The sequence below is a fragment of the Diceros bicornis genome (assembly GCF_020826845.1).
Source record: "Diceros bicornis minor isolate mBicDic1 chromosome 12 unlocalized genomic scaffold, mDicBic1.mat.cur SUPER_12_unloc_1, whole genome shotgun sequence".
Classification (NCBI taxonomy): Eukaryota; Metazoa; Chordata; class Mammalia; order Perissodactyla; family Rhinocerotidae; genus Diceros; species Diceros bicornis.
In genome coordinates this window covers 500,407-519,868 of record NW_026690864.1, presented here as the reverse complement: position 1 = coordinate 519,868, position 19,462 = coordinate 500,407, and the positions used below count along the sequence as shown (strand labels likewise).

At 39.7% G+C, this 19,462-nt stretch overlaps 1 long non-coding RNA gene across 1 annotated transcript; it reads right to left on the bottom strand.

Annotated features, from left to right (window-relative positions):
- Nucleotides 1–1,293: 1,293 nt before the first annotated feature.
- LOC131401611 (uncharacterized) lies at nt 1,294–15,862 on the bottom strand. Its single transcript, XR_009217788.1, has 3 exons — nt 15,803–15,862; nt 4,386–4,490; nt 1,294–1,434 (listed from the first exon to the last, which is right to left on the bottom strand). It is a non-coding gene; the product is annotated as an uncharacterized LOC131401611 (long non-coding RNA).
- Between the last annotated feature and the right edge of the window lie 3,600 nt (nt 15,863–19,462).

The following is a 19,462-nucleotide window of genomic DNA, read 5'->3' as shown; positions in this document are numbered from 1 at the left end:
GGAAAGTTACTTAACCTCTCTGAGCCTCAGTTTGCTCATCTTCAAAATGGAGAGGAACCATTCATTCACGCTTTCATTCAAAATATTTATGAAGAATCCACTGACTATACTTCCCTGCACTTAGGGAGCTCAGAATCTAATTGGAGACACTCAAGAAGAAAAGAAATTATAATACAGAGCTAGAAAGCATGAAGCCTCAGAGGACACGCAGAAGTGACATCTAATCCTACTTGAAGAGATCTAAAGAGTGCTTCCTGGTGGAAGTGATGACTAAGCTGAGACTCAAAGAGAGGGCAAAAATTAGCCCAATTTTGAGGAAAGGTGTCCTAGGAAGAGAGAATGGCAGATGCAAAGTCCTAAAGCCAAGAATATGTTTTCCTTTCTAGTTTTAAAAACAAGCTCTGGCATAAGCATGGAAAACAGAAGAATATTCTAGAGCATTCACTCACGCACAACACAAATCCCCTGGGGATCTCATTAAACCACAGGTTCTGGTTCAGCAGAACTGGAGTGGGGCCTGAGATCCTGTTTTTCTAACAAAGGGATGCTGATGCTTCTGGTCCACGGACCACACTTTGAGGAGGCAGGCTGGAGAGTGGCCATGGAAGGGAGGATATGTACATTTAAAATTTTCCTTCTTCTCTCCTTGCCACTCAACACTTTATGGGAGACGAAGAGCAAGGCAGGATGGTGATAACTTTGCGAGCAGTGCGAATCCTAGCCAAGTCACAAAACAGTTCCAGGAAGGAAGGGAGACGTTGGTTCCCGGAAAGTTTCCAGGAAACCAAAATATTTCCCAAGGCTTTGTCATCAAGTCCTTCAACTCTCTGTGAAACGCTGGAATTCTGCTCCATTGACACTCCTGCTTACCAACATAACTCTTTTAAGTGTTTGTGCCAAAGTAGCCTATACGTCAGTGAGCTTTGTTTATCCCCTGGGGCTCTCGTTACAGTCTTACTGGCCATTTCTTTAAAGGCAGGAGGAGTCTTTGTTAAAGGGTAAGCCAGTCGGTCAGAAGACAAGCCATTTCCTGAAGCCGTTTCCATACTCTGTGACAGGCGCTGGAGAGGCAGGCTTGCAGCCACACGCCAAAGAACTTAGGAGAAAACAAAACGGTAGCCAGATGTTCTTGGTCATGCCATTGCACTAGGATCTGTTATTTCCTCAAAACTCTGGAAATTCAAAGGGCTGCAGAACATAGAAGATAAAATCTTAATCTGGAACAGAAAGTCTTGTTTCTCACCAGCGCATGGAACGTGGGAAGAACGCCCCACCCATCAGTGCTCTGAATCACCCAGAGAGTCCTGGGGCAGGTGAGATCTGCAATTCCACATTAAGCCATGAAGAGAAGATTTCAGCGTCAGCTCCTGCCGGCACCTGCTGTCCTCAAATGTTGCTTCATAGCGTATTTGAAAGCAAGAAAGAGCTTTAACCCTGTGAGAGAGAAATCAGAACTGGAATCAGTACCAAGATTAGTACAAACATGATCCCAGGGGTCATATCTATAGGGGCATGGGTCTTATAAATACAGAGAGAGAGAAATATAGCAACACAGACTAGAAGGATAAACCTTAAAATGTTAACAGTGATTATCTCTAGCATGGCAGGCACTGCAGGCAAACTCCAAAGCCATTCTTAACCTCTTCACCACTGATAGCTCTCGCTCTAGAAGCTAGAAAGCCAAATACTTGTTTTGTCAAATTCTTTTGTAACTAGGAGTGGTCATGTGATGCAGTTCTGACCAATTAGATGAAAGGGAAATCTGCTGAGGGGTTTCTGGGAAAAGCTTCTGTTTCCTGTTAAAGGGAGAGGCATGAAAGGAGAGGCTGCTGCTTCTGCCGCATCCCTCTTCTTTCTGCCTTGAACATGGTCGTGATGTCTGGAGCTATGGCACCCACCTTGCAACCATAAAAAACATTTTGAAGAAAAGCCAACATGCTGCTAGTGGATTGGAAAACCGGGAAGATCCTAAATCCTTTATAATACCACTGAGCAATAGAACCAATACCAGCAACACCTAACTCTGGGCTTCTATTCTTGCAAAAAAAATAATTCGCTATTTAATTAAGCCACTGGATCTTAGTTACTTGAGCTTGGAATATGTCAGTGAAAAAATAAGACATTCTAGTGTGAGATGGAAGACCATAAATAAATAAGGAAGTTATAGCATGTTAGGAAGTGGCAAGCGCTATGAAAAGAAAATCAGGATTAGGGGCAGGAGAAGCATGAATGTCAGGGTAGGAGAAAAGGAGGCAGTACGAAATAGAGTTGCCAGAGGAAATACTATTGATAACAAATGATTGGAACAAAGATTTGAAGGAGGTGAGGGAGTTGGCCATGTGGGTATCAGGACAAGAACATTCAAGGCAGAATGAGCATCCAGGTCAAGATTCCTAAAGAGCAAGTGAGCTTGGCGTGTCTGAAGAATCCTGAGCAGGCCAGCATGGGTGGAGCAGAGGGAAGTGAGATTAACAGAAGATGAGGTCAAGGAGGAAAAGAGGGTCTGATCGTACAGGGCCTTGTGGGCCATCAGGAGGACTTTGGCTTTTACTGAGTAAGGTGGGAGCCATAGAGGGTTGTAGGCAGAGAAGGGATGTGACCTGACTCAGGAGTTCACAGGCGCCCTCTGGCTGCTGCAAGGAGAACAGACCAAAGGTGGGGCAGGGAAAAGGCAAGAGGGGAAGCAGAAAGACCCTTTATGAGGCTATTTCCATAATCCTGGCTACAGACAATAGGACTTGGAACAGAATAGAAGCAACAAAGGAACAGACAGGCGATCAGATTCTGGATACATTCTGAGGAATGGTCAACAGGATTTGCTGATGGATCAGAGATGGAGGGTAAGAAGAAAGGCAGAGTCAAGGATAACTCCATGGCCTTGTGCTGAGCAACAGAAGGATAGGGAACCCTCCATGGATATGAGAGGTGGGGGATCAGAAGCTCAGATTGGAACATGTTACATTTGTGACATCTGTTAGACATCTCAGCGGGGGCACTTGGTAGGTGGTTGGTTATATGAGTGTAGAATTCAGGAGAAGGAGCTGGACTGCACATTGTTTAATATTTTGGGGTCATTGCTAATAAATGGTGTTTATGGCTGTGAGACTGGATGAGATCTATGGTGTAGAGAAAAATGAGTACTTCCATGGAAAATGATGTATTGTCAGAGCACACATCTCCAGGTTGTCCAATTCTGATCTATGTGGGAGATATTTTACAATTCTGTAAATTTTAAATAACTGACAGAGATGCAAAATAATTCCATGGAAAAAACAGTTTTGCGTCCATTTGCACATTCATTTCAATATTCCTGAAATTATATATATGTATTATAATTCATAGGTATTATAATGCATATATATGTAATACATATATAACATATAGGTATATGAAATTTTATATGTACTTTATAATATTAATAATTATACGTATAATTATATATTATATAATTAAACATTATATTATATATATTATGTATATATAATTATCAATGAGGGAGCCAGGCAGATGTTATAACTGGGTCAAAAGAGAACAGCAAAGAACAGACATATACGTGTATTATGTGATATATATTATGTATTATGTATACATTGTATATATTATATGTGTATTATGTATTATGTATACATGATATACATTGGATAAATTGCATATATATTATGCAATATATAATATATATCATGTATACACTGTATGCATATTATATGTATATTATGTATTATGTATACGTTCTATACATTATATGTGTTTTATGTATTATGTATACGTTGTATACATTATGTGTATGATGTATTATGTATACATTATATACACTGTATATATTATATATTATATACATATATGTCTGTTCTTTGTGTTCTCTTTTGAGCCAGTTATAACATCTGCCTGGTTCTTTCACTGATTGATGAGTGGAATAAAATCCTTAATGTATGCTCATTTTATATCTGTATGAGTCACGATTTTATCTTTTTTTCTTGCTTGAGGAAAATTCACCCTGAGCTAACATCTGTTGCCAGTCTTCCTCTATTTTGTATGTGGGGCACTGCAGCAGCATGGTCACTGACGAGTGGTGTGGGTCTGCACCTGGGAGCCGAACCTGGGCCACCAAAGCGGAGCACACCAAACTTAACCACTAGGCAATGGGGCCAGCCCCCATGAGTTTATCTTTTTTAGATCACACAGCTCCTAAGAGGCAGAGCTGGGATTTAAACCTAGGCAGCCTGGCTCCTGAACCTCCACTCTTAAACCCTACCCTCCATCAAATGAACTAATGTACATGGACACACTTAACTCACAGTAGACGCTCAACATATGGTGGTGTTGGGATTGCTAAGAAGCAAGCATTCTGTTTGACCAGAACCTTCATAAAACACACAGTCTCTCACCGTTTTGGAAGTGAAGGCAAAGGATGTCAGTATGACCCCTGATGTCTGGGACTGGGATCCGGGTGTGGTCTTCCTGGTAATCCATCTTCTGTAATCTTCCCGTACCTGGAGATGGAGACACATCAGGGGGAGATGAATCACTCCCAGATGCAGGGAAGTATGCTGGCACAGGCATGTCCCCTGGAAGGAGGGGCATCAGGGACAGCGAGGGCAGCAGCTACATACCTGGCGATTGAGCAGACAGTGAATGAGGAAGATGAAGGCCCCCTGCAGGCTGTTGATGATGGTGAACAGGTAGGCCATGATACCAGCCAAGGGTCCAATCCGGAAAATGCCCAACACCCGGGAGCTCCCCAAGATGAAGAGCTGGGCAAATGCCTTGAATGTCAATAACCTGGAGGAGAAGGTTTGCAGAGGATAAGGTTCTGGGAGGTGGCTGTTGTCCTCATGGGACACACTCCCAGGAATGGTCTGAGGCTGCCACCATGTGACCCACCACCTAGATGGAAATAAACGTGGGGTGGAGCCTCCAAGCCTAGGTGTAGGGAAATCGAATCCTATAGGCATTTAAAAGGCTATTGGCCTACAGATACACATCGGCACAAAGATGTGTGGACACATGTATTTAATGCAATATTTTCATTAGTAATGAAAGGCTAGAAGTACCCATGTGTCCAAGAATTTAGAACACGTTAAATGAACAATGAAGCCATACAATGAAATACCATGAAGTCTTCTTTTTTTTACTGAGGTAAAACTCACATAACATAAAGTTCACCATTTTAACCATTTAAAGTACGATTCGGTGGTATTTAGCACATTCACAGTGTTGTACAAACATCACCACTATCCAGTTCCCAGACACATTTATCACCCCAAAAAGAAACCCCATACCTATTAAGCAATCATCCCCCATTTCCTTCTCCCCCAATTAGAAACAACTCAAATGTCCATCAACAGATGACTGGATAAACAAAACGTGGTCCATCCATATAGCAGAATATTACTCAGCCATGAAAAGGAGTGAAGCACTGACACACGCTACAACATGGATGAACCTTGAAAACATGATGCTCAGTGAGAGAAGCCAGTCACAAAAGTCCACATAGCATATGATTCCATTTATATGAAATGTCCAGAATGGGCAAATCCATAGAGACAGAAATCAGATTATACAACTGTTTTTTAAAATGAGATGAGAGTGACAATATACTATAGTGGGTAAGGCTCTGGGTCAGACTGCCTGTGTTTAAATTCTGATCCATTCACTAACTTTGCGGCCTTTGTAGGTTACTTAACATCACTGTGCCTCAGTTTCCTCACTTTGAGATAAGGATGACAACACAATGCCTACCCTATAAGCTTGTTCTACCAATTAATGAGATAGCATTAGACCTAAAGGTGCTTAGAACAATGTCTGGCACAAAATAAACATTTTTGTTAGTTGTTTTTAACCTTAAGTACTGATATGAAATAAGCTACCTATTATGTGGAAAAAACCAAGCGCAGAATGATATGTACAGTATCCTGTCATTTATATAATAGAAGATGGATGTGTAAGTATAGAATATTCTGGAAGGAAGCTCAATTCAGGTGATAATGGTTGCTTGAGGTGGGAGAGATCTGGGGACCTGAGGAGTCAGGGAAGAGAGAAGGAATTAGTTTTCAGGTGTTTCCTTTTTTAATGCTTAATTATTCTTGCCATGGCATACATTAACTTTATTCTAACTTTTTGCACTAATTTTTAAAAAGTAATTTTTAGAAAAAAATATTTAAGATGGATGAAGGATTGGACTCTGACGGGAAAACAAACAAGGGACCATCATTAGGTTACTGACAATAAAACCTAGACAATGTCTGGTTTGGGTGGGTTCTTAAAATGAACATTAGTTGAATGGTGAAATTAAGAAACACAGATGCTCTATAAGAATACGAAAAAGTCCCACCTCTGTATGATAGAATAATATATATGAAGGTAAAATAACGAGATAGTGTATTTCATCTATTAAATCAGCAAAACAACAAAAATGATAAACCCTAATGCTGGCAAGGCTGGAGGTAAACAAGCACTCTTGTGAATGGAAATAACATTTCTGGAAAACGATTTGCAATATACACTAAAAGTGTTACAATCCAACCTACCCTTTGAGTCAGGCAGTTTCATGCCTAGTGTTATGATTAAATAACCACAGATGTGGAAGAAAATTTACCTACAAGGATGTTCAAGACAATACTGTTTATAATAGCAAAAAAAAAACAAGTCAGAAATAACTGAAATGTCCATAAATGAGGGATGCTTTAAGTAAACTGTGCTGGCTCCTTACGCTGAACAGTTATAGAAAAAAAGGATAGTTGACAAATTTCTAATCAAACGAAAAATTTTATGACGTGTTATTAGAAGAGTATTATTTAATTTTCAAATATTTGGGGGATTTTCCAGACTTTTTTCTGTTATTGATTTCTAATTTAGTTCCCCTGTCAGAGAACATGCTTTGCATAATTTGAATCTTTTAAAAGCTTATCTGATTTGTTGTATGTCCCAGGATGTGGTCTTGGTAAATGTTTCATTTTGACTTTAAAAAGATATATGTGCTGCTGGTATTGGGTGGAGTGTTCTATAAATGTTATCACGTTTGTTGATAGGATATGAAAGACTTGAACAACATTTACTGATTTTCTGTCTCCTTGTTCTGTCAATTATTGGTAGGGGTGTGGAAATCTCCTATTATAATTTTTTGGATTTGTCTGTTTCTTCTTTTAGTTCCATTGTTTTTTGCTCCTTGCATTTTGAAGCTCTTTTATTAGGTACATAAATGCTTAGGATTGTTATGTCTTCTTGATGAATGGACTCCTTTATCATTATAAAGTGGTCCTCTTTATCCCTGGTAATATTCTTTGCTCTGCAGTCTACTTTGTCCCATATTAATGTAGCCAGATCTTTTGACTAGTGCTAGCATGGTCTATTTCCATCCTTTTACTTTTAGCCTGTTTGTGTCTTTATATTTAAAGTGTTTGTTTTTGTAGGCAACATACACTTGGGTCTTGCTTTTTTATAGTTTGATGATCTCTGCCCTTTTTTTTTTATTGTGGCAATATATACGCAACATAAAAATTGCCATTTTAACCATTATAAGGTTTAGAATTCATTGACATTAAGTACATTTACAATATTGTGAAACCATTGTGACTCTTCATTTCTGTAACTTTTTCATCATCCTAAACAGAAACTCTATACCCATTACACAATAATTCCCCGTTCTCCCTTCTCCCCTACCTTCTGTCTTATGAATTTGCCTATTCTAGGTACCTAAGATGAGTGGAATCATATAGTATTCGGCATTTTGTGTCTGGCTTATTTCACTTAGCATGTTTTCTAGTTTCATCCATGTTTAGCATACATCAGAGTTTCATTCATCTTTAAGGTTGACTAATATCCCATTGTATGTGTTTATCACATTTTGTTTGGACACTTGGGTTATTTTTACCTTTTGACTATTGTGAATAATGCTGCTGTGATCATTGGTGGACCAGTATCTGTATGCCACATCAATGCTTTGGGTGTATACCTGTGAGTGATTCCTGCTTTAATTTCTTTGGGTATATACCTATGAGTGGAATTGCTACATCATATGGTAATTCCATGTTTACCTTTTTGAGGAACTGCCATACTGTTTTCACAATCTCTGCCTTGTAATTGGGGCATTTAGAACATTTACGTTGAATGTGATTATTGATATGGTTAGATTTAAATCTGTCATCTTACTGTTTGTTTTCTGTCTCATCTGTTTTTTTGTTTCCGTTCTACATTTCTTCTTCTTTTGGTTTAAGTATTTTTTATGATCTCGTTTTATCTCTTTTTTTAGCCCTTTAACAATTAATTCATTCAACCATCAATTTCTTCACTTTGTGTCCTTGGCTCATGCAGTCCTCCATTCGTTAGCTTTCTGATCTTGGGAAAATGACTTAAACTCTCCTAAACTTGAAAGAACTGGAGCTTCTTGCATTACACCACACTGCTCCCTACCATCTCTATTCTCTGGTCATTTCTGTATGAGAGCTGAAATAAGGCAGAGTGTCACCTTGTTTGACCTCAACTGGAACGTGTGTGTTGATAGACTGAAATTTTTCACTGCTCTGCTCATGTTTGCGAATGACCATGAGAATGCTGCAAATACTGATTTGGGATTCCAAAAAAATTTTAGTGAGTAGGTGAATTCACAAATATGGAACTTGTAAATAATGAAGATCAGCTATATATGTACCACATAGGGTGGTTGTGTGGGTTAAATCAATTAATACAAGTTAAGTTCTTCAAACAGTGCCTTAACACAGACTCATTTGATGTTTCAGAAATTTATTTGGTAAGTTAGTTTTTAGTAGTTTGTATGTCCAGGTATAAGTGAGGATATTTTTATGTCTAATTTTTGGTGACATTGCATAGTGTAGAATTGTGCTCTTTTCATGTGGTGAAATCCAGGTTTCCTACCCTGCTTTTTTCCTGTCCCTCGTCTACTTCATTTAGTCCTTTTTTTTTTTTGCAAACATGCAGGCATGGCTTTAAGGGCAGGAAGGATTAATGATGAACAAAAGTGATGTTGCTCCCTGACCCTACATTCTGCTTTCTTCACTATGATGGTTTTCTTTGGAGCTGGCTGCTAGATTTTTTAGGCAGCTTTATTGAGATATGATTCACATACCATACAATTCACCCATTTAAAGTTTATAATTCAGTGGTTTTTTTAAATATATTCACAGATGTGTGTAACCATCACCACAGTAAATTTTAGAATATTTTCATCACCTCAAAAAGAAGCCTGAACCCTTCAGCTACCATCCCTTTATCCCCTGACCCTGTTTACCCCATCCCTAAGCAACGACTAAGCTACTTTTTTGTCTCTATAGATTTCCCTATTCTGACTTTCCTATGAATAGAATCATATAGTATATGGTCTTTTTTTTGGCTGGCTTCTTTCACTTAGCATTATATTTTCAAGGTACATTTATGTTGTAGCATATGTCAGTATCTCATTCTTCTTTATGACCAAATAATGTTTCATTGTGTGGATATACCACATGTTGTTTATCTGTTTGTGTGTCAATGGACATTTGGGTTGTTTCCACCTTTTGACTATTATGAGTGATGCTGTTACATTCATGTACAAGTTTCTGTGTGGACATGTTTCCATTTGTTGGATATATACCTAGGAGTAGAATTGCTGGGTTACATGGTAGCTCTATGTTTAATTATTTGAGAAACTGCCAGACTATTTTCCAAAGTGGCTGCAACATTTTACATTCCTGTAGCAGTGTTTGAGGGTTCCAGTTTCTCCACATTCTCACTAACACTTGTTATCTAACTTGTTAATTTTAGCCATTCTAGTGGGTATGAAGTGGTATCTTATTGTGGTTTTGATTTGCGTTTCCCTTATGACTAATGATACTGAGCATCTTTTCATGTGCTTATTGGCCATTTGTATATCTTCTTTGGAGAAATATCTGTTCAAATTCTTTGCCTATTTTTAAATTGGGTTGTCTTTTTATTACTGAATTGTAAGAAGTTTTTTTGGGGGAGGAGGTGGGGAAGATCAGCCCTGAGCTAACTTCTGTTGCCAATCCTTCTCTTCTTGCTGAGGAAGATTGGCCCTGGGCTAACATCCGTGCCCGTCTTCCTCTACTTTATATGGACGCAGCCACAGCATGACTTGATACGCCGTACTTTGGTCTGTGCCTTGGATCAGAACCCATGAACCCTGGGCCGCCAAAGTGGAGCACGCGAACTTAGCCACTACACCACCAGGCTGGCCCCAAGAGCTTTTTAATATATGTTCCGAATACAAGGTCCTTATTAGATATATGATTTGCAGATATTTTTTCCCATTCTAGATTGTCTTTCCACTTTCTTGATAGTGTCTTTTGAAGCATAAAAGTTCTTAATTTTGATGATGAAGTTTAACTTATTTATTCATTTATTTAGTTGCTTCTGCTTTTGGTGTCAGATCTAAGAGTCCATTGCCAAATACAAGGTCATGAAGATTTATGCCTGTGTGTTCTTCTAAGTGTTTTATAGTTTTAGCTCTGAAATTGAAGTGTATGATCCATTTTGAGTAAACTTTTGCTTATGGTATAAGGTTAGGGTCTAACTTCATTCTTTTGCATATAGCAGCTATTCAATTGTCACAGCACCATTGGCACCCTTGTGAAAAATCAGTTGACCATAGGTGTATAGGTTTATTTCTGGTCTTTCAGTTCTGTTCCATTGATCTGTATGTTTGTCCTTGTACCAGTACCACACTGTCTTGACAACTGTTGCTTTGTAGTAACTTTTGCAATTGGGAAGTATGAGTCTTACACTATTTATTCTTCTTTTTCAGAATTGTTTTGTTAGTTGTAGCTTGTTGCCTTAGAATTCCGTATGAATTTAGAATCAACTTCAGAGTATAAGTTTTGCATTTCTTTGGTTAATTTATTCCTGGTTTTGGATACTATTGTGAATGGAATTGTTTTCTTAATTTTACTTTTGGGTTTTTCAGTGCAAATGTATAGAAATTCAATTGGGTTTTGTATATTGATCTTGTATCCTGCAACCTTGCTGAACTCATTTATTACTTCTAAAAGTTTTTTGGTAGACTCCTTAGGATTTTCTATATACAGGATCACTTCATGCAAATAGAGATAGTTTTACCTCCTCCTTTCCGATATAGATGCCTGTTATTTCTTTTTCTTGCCTAATTGCCCTGGTTAGAACCTCCGCTACAATTTAGAATAGAAATGGCAAGAGTGGAAATCTTTGTCTTGTTCCTAATCTTAAAGGGAAACCATCCAGTATGTCACCATTAAGTATGATGTTAACTGGAGATTTTTTGTAGATGCCCTTTATATTGAGGAACTTCCCTTCTGTTCCTAGATTATTGAGTTTTTTTTTAAATCATGAAAGTGTGTTGGATTTTGTCAAATGCTTTTTCCTACATCTGCTGAGATGGTCTTGTAATTTTTTGTTTTTCATTCTATTTGTATGATGTATTACATTAATTATTTTTGGATGTTAAACCAACTTTGCATCCCTAGGATAAATCCCACTTGGTCATGGTGTATAATTCTTTTTATATATTGCTAGATTCAGTTTGCTAGTATTTTGTTGAGGACTTTTACATCCATGTTCGTAAGAGATATTAGTCTGTAGTTTTGTTTTCTTTCTTCTTTTTTTTTTTTTGGTGAGGAAGATTAGCCCTGAGCTAACATCCGTTGCCAATCTTCCTCTCCTTGCGGAGGAAGATTGGCCCTGGGGTAACATCCGTGCCCATCTTCCTCTATTTATTTTTTTTCATATGGGACACCACCATAGCATGGCTTGACAAGCGGTACATCGGTCCATACCCAGGATCCAAACCTGTGAACCCTGGGCCGCCACAGTGGAGCGTGCAAACTTAATCTCTACGCCACCAGGCTGGCCCCTGTAGTTTTGCTTTCTTGTGACATCTTTGTCTGATTTTGGTATCGGGGTAATATTAGTCCCATAAAATGTGTTGGAAAGTGTTTCTTCCTCTTTTTTTTTTTTTTTTGGAAGAAGTGGTGTTAATTCTTCCTTGAGTGTTTGGTAGATTTCAGCAGTGAAACCATTTAGGCCTGGGCTTTTCTTTGTGCATAGTTTGTGGATTACTGATTCAATCTCTTCACTTATTATAGGTTTATTCAGATTATCTTGAGTCATTTTTGTAGTTTGTGTTTTCCTAGTAATTTGTGTATTTCATCTAAGTTATCTAATTTGTGTACTATTATTCATAGTATTTGTTTATAATCCTTTTTGTTTCTGTAAGGTTGGTAATCTTGTCCTCTCTTTTTCTTTTTTTTCTTCCAGTTTTGTCTTTTTTTTTATTGATGTTTTAATAGTTTTTAACATTGTGAAATTTTGGGTTGTACGTTTTTGTTTGTCCATCACCATATATATGTCTCCCTTCACCCTTTGTGCCCACCCCCCACCCCCATTGCCCCTGGTAACCACAATACAGTTTTCTCTGTCCATGTGTTGGTTTATATTCCACATATGAGTGAGATCATACAGTGTTTGTCTTTCTCTTTCTGGCTTACTTCATTTAACATAATACCCTCCAGGCCCATCCATGTTGTTGCAAATGGGACGATTTTGTCTTTTTTTATGGCTGAGTAGTATTCCATTGTATATATATACCACATTTTCTTGATCCAGTCATCAGTCGAGGGACACTTAGGTTGCTTCCACTTCTTGGCTATGGTGAATAATGCTGCAATGAACATAGGGGTGCATAAGGCCGTTGGGATTGTTGATTTCAGGTTCGTTGGATAGATTCCCAGTAGTGGGATAGCTGGATCATAGGGCATCTCTATTTTTAATGCTTTGAGGAATCTCCATACCGTTTTCCATAGAGGCTGCACCAGTTGGCATTCCCACCAGCTGTGTATGAGGGGTCCTGTTTCTCCACATCCTCTCCAGTGTTTGTTGTTTTTTGGCTTGGTGATTATAGCCATCCTAACGGGCGTGAGGTGATATCTTAGTGTTGTTTTCTCTCTTTTGTTTTTGATTCAAGTAATTTGAATCTTCTCTCTTTTTCTTGGTCAGACTGGACAGAGGTTTGTCAATTGTGTTGATCTCTTCAAAGAACCAGCGATTTCTGATTTCCCTTTAGATTTCTTCTTCGACTCATTGGTTATTCATGAATGTGTTGTTTAATTCCCACATATTTATGAATTTGCCAAATTTATTCCTACTATTGATTTCTAATTTTATTTTATTATGGTTGGAGAACATACTTTGTATTATTTTTATGCTTTTAAATTTATTGGGGTTTGTTCTATAGCCCAACATTTGATCTGTTCTGGAGAATGTTCCCTATGTACTTGAGAATGTATCTTCTGTTGTTGGATGGAGTGCTCTGTAGAAGTCTGTTAGATCTGGTCGGTTTGTAGTGTTGTTCAAGTCGTCTATTTCCGTGTTGATCTTCTGTCTAATTGTTCTATACATTATTGAAAGTGGGGTATTGAAGTCTCCAACTATTGTTGAATTGTCTGTTTTCATTTCTATTAAAAGGTTCATGTATTTCAATGCTCCGTTAATAGATGCATATATGTTTTTAATTGTTATGTGTTGAACTATTGACCATTTCATCATTATAAAATGTCACTCTCTCTAGTATTCTTGTTTTAAAGTCTATTTTGTCTGATGTTAGTGCAGCCACTCCAGCTTTCTTGTGGTTGCTGTTTGCATGATATTCTTCCCCATCCATTTACTTTCAGTGTTTTTGTCTCTGTGAATCTCGTGTGTCTCCTGTAGACAACATATAGTTGGATCGTGTTTTTTTTAAATCCAATCTAACAATCTTTCCCTTTTGATTGTTCAATCTATTCACATTTAATGTTACTGATAGAGTTGGATTTACATCTGCCATTTTAGTTTTTGTTTTCTATATGTATTTTCTAATGTAGCATTTTAATTTCATTAGTGATCTGTTTTTTAGTTTTTTTTTTTGAATTTTTTTAAGTAATTGCTCTAGGGTTTACTATATACGTCTTATCAGCTTTAGATTTGTACTAGCTTAATTTCGGTAATATGTAGAACCTTTACTGCTATGTAGCTTGATTCCCATTTTCCCTTTTTTTACATTGCTTTGTTATAATTATCATTTTACCATCTGCAGTCATTTCCTTAGCTCATTGCAACTTTGCTTCCATCCACCTCCTTTTGGGCTGTTACTAGGAAATATATTACACTTATATTAAATTGTGCGTTTGAAGCCGTGATACGTTGTGTGATATTATTTTATACAATTGGTTTTTAAATCAGTTAAGAATAGAAAGGATAAAAAATATGTATAATTACCTTTACTGGGGTCACTTGTTTTCAGCCTGAAGAACTTTCTTTAGTATTTCTTGTAAATCAGGTCTACTAGCAATGAATTCTCTCAATTTTTGTTTATCTGGCAAAGTCTTTATTTTTTCTTCATTTTTGAACAGTACTTTTCCTGAATATAGAATTCTTAGTTAACAGTTTTTTCCTTCAGCACTTTATATGTGCTATCCCACTGCCTTCTGGCCTCCATTGTTTTGTCCCAAACTAGCGTGGGACAAAAGGAGAATTTACTGGCTCATAGAATTAAAGAATAGGTTTACCAACCAAACTGCAGGAAGAGGGATTTAGCTGTACTCAAAAACCACTGGAACCAGGGACTTAAATCTGCTTCTCTCATTGCGGACTGGCAGCAAGTCCCATTCTCTTTCAGCTTTCAGCTATCTGGGAGGGACTGCCTTGCCTTCCTATGGTTCTCAGTTCAAAAATGCTGGGCAAGGACTCTCAATGGCCCAATGTGCCCAGCTGTTCAATCACCTACCTTGTGTGTGGTCTTACAAGAACACAGCACCTCCTAGGGGAACCAAATACTTGATGAGGAGGGCCTGTTTCCAGAAGTGAGGGACTTCACAATAGACATAATACTCCGGAATAGTTCTGGCTGTCCTTAAGTAAAACATGGGCTAACCATTTCTCTTAATTTCCACACCAGCAGTTTAAACAGTTTAAAGAAGTTTAAAGTGGCATCAGACCACAGAGGAAGGGGCAGTAAATATTTGCACACCAGGTAGCACGGAGAAATACTTTCATAAAGGCCTGTTGAGGTGAGCCTTGAAGACTGAGCGTGATTTGTCAAGCCAAGAGGGGATTCCATGGAGAAACACTTCCAAGCTTGAACAAATGGACATAAATCTCTCTTCTTCCAGATCTCTTTGTATATGCTTAAAAAAAGGATTTGAAGCCATCAGAAAATAAAGGATAAAAGCATCCTGTTAGTGTAAGGTCAGAGCATTAAATGATCTTTACTTGGACTGAAACACAGCAGTATGAATAAGCAAGTAACTTAACCCCTTTACAGCTCGGCTTTCTCATCTGTTACATGAAGATGATAATATGTAACACTCTCAGAAGGTTCACGTGACAATTAAATGAGATAATCCCTTAGCCAAAGCTTTAGTACGTGGTAAGCGCTCAAATAAATGCTGGAGAGTGATATCAGCAATTATTTTATACTCATAAATGTAGCTGGAAAGTTGAATTAGATGCTAAATGCTGGCTAGATCCCATTTTATAACTAAAGGGAGTTACGCAAACCAAACCAGCCATCATTGTGTGTAAAATACCTAAAAATATTCCTTTTCATGGTCCAAGTACGTACTGTGGCACAAAACCGGGAGAAACCAGGACATAGAAATAATGAGTGTGTTCAGATGCTTTGATTCTACTCTGAATTGAGATGGGTGAGAAAAAGGAGGTGATCAAACCGGCAAGGAAGACCTACCTCCCCGGGCGCCTGTGGAGCACGGGGATCCCGCCCCAGTGGAAGCCGAGGGCTGGGGAAGCAAGACGCCGGCGCAGCCGGGGATTCCCCGCGACTCACATGAGGTCGACCTCGGGCTTCAGGGCTGGCACCACTGAAAGCTAACGCCGCAAGCGAGGCCAGCCGCAGCCCCCACCACCCGGTCAGCCGTAGAACCCGGAATCCGACAACCAGCCCGGCCCGGAGCCTCCTTCCCGGCTTCCCCTGCGGCGGCGGCGCCGTGACATCACTTCCGTCGACGGCGCGCACGTGGGAGGAAGTCCCGGTGCCGCGGCTGCCGCTCCCGCCTGTCTGTCTGGTTACGTTCGTCGGGGGCCGCGCCGCTGCTATGGGAGGCCCGGCTTTCTCTCGCTGGCTCAGCCGCAAGTCCCCGTCCATCATTGTCGACTGCGTGGAAGAGAAGGTGAGGAGGCGCCTGGCGGCAAGCCCGGAGCCCCAGCGCGTCTCGGCCGCGGCCCTCGGGACCCGCCGCCTGTCCCCGGGGTGCCGCGCCGGGGCCCGCGCTGCTCTGTGGGCCCCGCGGGCGGCCGCGGCCGGACACGCGGTTGGTCGCCGACACTCGTTTTCGGGGCCCTGGGAGAGCGGCCTCGGCGGGGCGAGGGCCGAGCGGGGTCTGTGCTCGCTGGAGGGCGGCTCCTCCCTGCCCGCTGTTTCCGGCCCGGAAGGCCCCGCCCGAGGCTGTTTCCTCTCGGCGCAGCGCGTTTCGGGTTTCAGAACAGGCTCGAAGGTGTTGGGCTGCGCACGCCTGGTCCGCTGAGTTAGCTGGAGAGCGAGGCGCACGTGTTGAGCCCAGCCTCTCACAACCTTGTAAAGTCACCCCCCGCGGCGAGCTTTTTGTTGTTTACTGCCCGTGCTCGAAAGGTTTTCTCCTGGTGTGAAAGGACTTTTGTTGCTGTTTTAGATCCTACGGTGAAAGCAGCATCTGAGAAATGTCTAGGACGAGATAGAAGTCTCATAAGTGCCCCCTTCTCTAGGTGCCCCGACTGCTGGACAGAAGGCTTGTTGAAATTTTCAGAGTTCCTGGATGCACTTAAATACTTTGTTGTTTGTTTGTTAATGTGTATGTCGACTTCTGGCCATTATTGAGTTTTCTCTTTATCGTTCCCGTGATCCCGTCCGAGTTCGATTTTGTGCTTGGAATTTCTGGATTGGGAAGGTTCAGCGGCGCTTCATGCCCCTCGCCCCTTCGTTTTTGAAGGAAGTGCCCGTCAGTCACAGTGAACTGCATTCTTTTGCTGAGGTTGGTGAGATCTTGATTTTTACTTAGCTCCTATCCAGGAGGAACCGAAAGCCTTGTTTTGACGGCAGTTTCAGTATTCCTTGTGTTTTTCCCAAAGAGAAAGTGTTAAACTGAATGCTGGTTTCCTTTGTTTTTAAAACTTCCATCAAACTTGACTTCCATCTCATCCCATTTCTACTCTGTAGAGATAACCATTTTTAACTGTTTTGGTTCTGTCTCTAGATATCATGATTATGCCTGATTTATTGGTTTTGGATCTATCTATTGAATTCTAGCTATGATGGAAGAGGATTGCGTCACTCATGCGGCATCCCCTGCCCCATTCCTAATAGTAAATCACTGTCTTTATTTCTTCTCTTGGTAAGCTTTATAACTTTGAGTAATGTGTCTTTTTTATTACGTCTTCTATTTAAAGTATCCCTTGACTTCTCACTTTCTAAGGTTAGGTATTAGCTTTTCTACCTCTGCTGCTCTTACTCTTCACCCCAAGCTTGCCAGCTGTCCTTTTGCCTTGTTGGCATCCCAAATTAAATTGTCAGGGCTTTGGCTATATATGGGATTGTTTTAAAAGCTGAAAAATCAAATAGTATTGTAAATTCTTGTCACTTTCCAGATTCAAGTTATGCTGTGATACTGTTTCTTTTCTTGTGCTACTTTTGTCTTTTTCTTGGTGTTCTGTTTCTCTTTTCCTCTTTATACGGTTCCACATCCAAACTCGCTGTTTATTAGGTATTCTATCAAGTCCTCTTTCTTCTTGGAGACTCCTTCTTGAGGTCTTTATTTCTGTTGCTGTCACACCTGGTTCTTTAAGGCTTGCTGGAAAGCTGCTTCCTGAGATTTTTAAAAATTCCTTTCTTCAGTTGAGGGTACTATTTTCTGATCATCTTTCTTGGCCTAAATCCTTCCTTGGTTTTTATTCTCAATTGAATTCTTAAGAAATGCTGTGCGGGCTGTGAGTTTTCTGAATCTGTTCTACCCTTGTACACATGAGTGGTCATTAGCTAGGCATCAAGTTTGAGCTTGCAAATTAGTTTCCCTCAAATCTTTGAAAGTGCTGTTCTTTTGACTTACATCATCCAGTATTTTTGATGAGTTTTTTTTTTTTTTTGTGAGGAAGACCGGCCCTGAGCTAACATCTGCCAATCCTCCCCTTTTTGCTAAGGAAGACTGGCCCTGGGCTAACATGCGTGCCCATCTTCCTCCACTTTATATGGGACGCTGCCACAGCATGGCTTGCCAAGCGGTGCGTCGGTGCCCGCCCGGGGTCCAAACTGGCGAACCCCGGGCCACCGCAGCGGAGTGCTAGCACTTAACTGGTTGCACCACCGGGCCGGCCCTTTGATGAGAAGTTGAATGTTAATGTGATTTATTTATTTAACCGATACTTATGTAGTATTTAACACATACCAGGCACTGTTCTAGACACTTTATAGATTAATTTATTAAATTCTCATAACAACCACATGACTACTACTACTTACTATTATTACTATTACATATGAGAAAACTGAAGCACAGTGGGGTTAAGTAATGTACTCAGGGTGACTTGGCTGAATACATGGCAGAGCCATTGTCAAAATCAGGAAGGCCATGCTCTTAATTTTTATGTTCTGCTTTCGTTCTTTTGTAGTTGATCTATTTTTTTTTCTGAACTTTTTCAAGATCTTTATCCTTGGTAGTCTAAGTGTTCATGATTATGTACTTAGCTATAGAATTTTTTTAAATTTCAGTTTATTTTGATCGGTGCTTGGCTGACTCTGAGGCTGAGAACTTGTGTTCTTCAGTTCTAAGGAATTCTCCTTGATTGTTTCTTGACCTCCTTTTACACTGCCCTCTCTGAACTCTGGATCCTGGTCCTCCTAGAGTGATTTCTTTTTCTTTCGTCTCTCTGTTCTCCCCCCTCTCCTCCTCCTCTTGCAGCTTTATTGAGGTATTATTGACCTACAACAAACTGCACATATTTAAAGTGTACAGTTTAATACATTTTGAGATATGTGTACATCCATGAAATCATCACCATAATCAAGATAATGAGCGTCACCTCTAAAACATGCCTTCTGGCCCTTTGTTATTCCTCCCTACAAATGTGTGCTGCCTGTCGTTAGTCAACCACTGATTTATTTCTGACTCTGTAGATAAGTTTTCATTTTCTACAATTTTATGTACATGGAATTATATAATATGTACTCTTTGTTTTACCTGGCTCAGTTACTTTCATTCAGAATAATTATTTTGAAATTCACCCATGTTCTTCCATATATCAATAGTTCATTTCTTGTTATTTTTGAGTAGTATTCTGTGTTGTGCGTATATCACATTTTGTTTGTTCCTTCACCTGATGGAGGAACATTTGGATTGTTTCCAGTTTTGGGCTATTAAACAAAAAAACTTCTGTGAACATTGGTGTACAAGTCTTTGTGTGGACATGTGCTTTCATTTCTTTAGAGAAAATACTCAGGAGTGAAATGGTTGAATTGTGT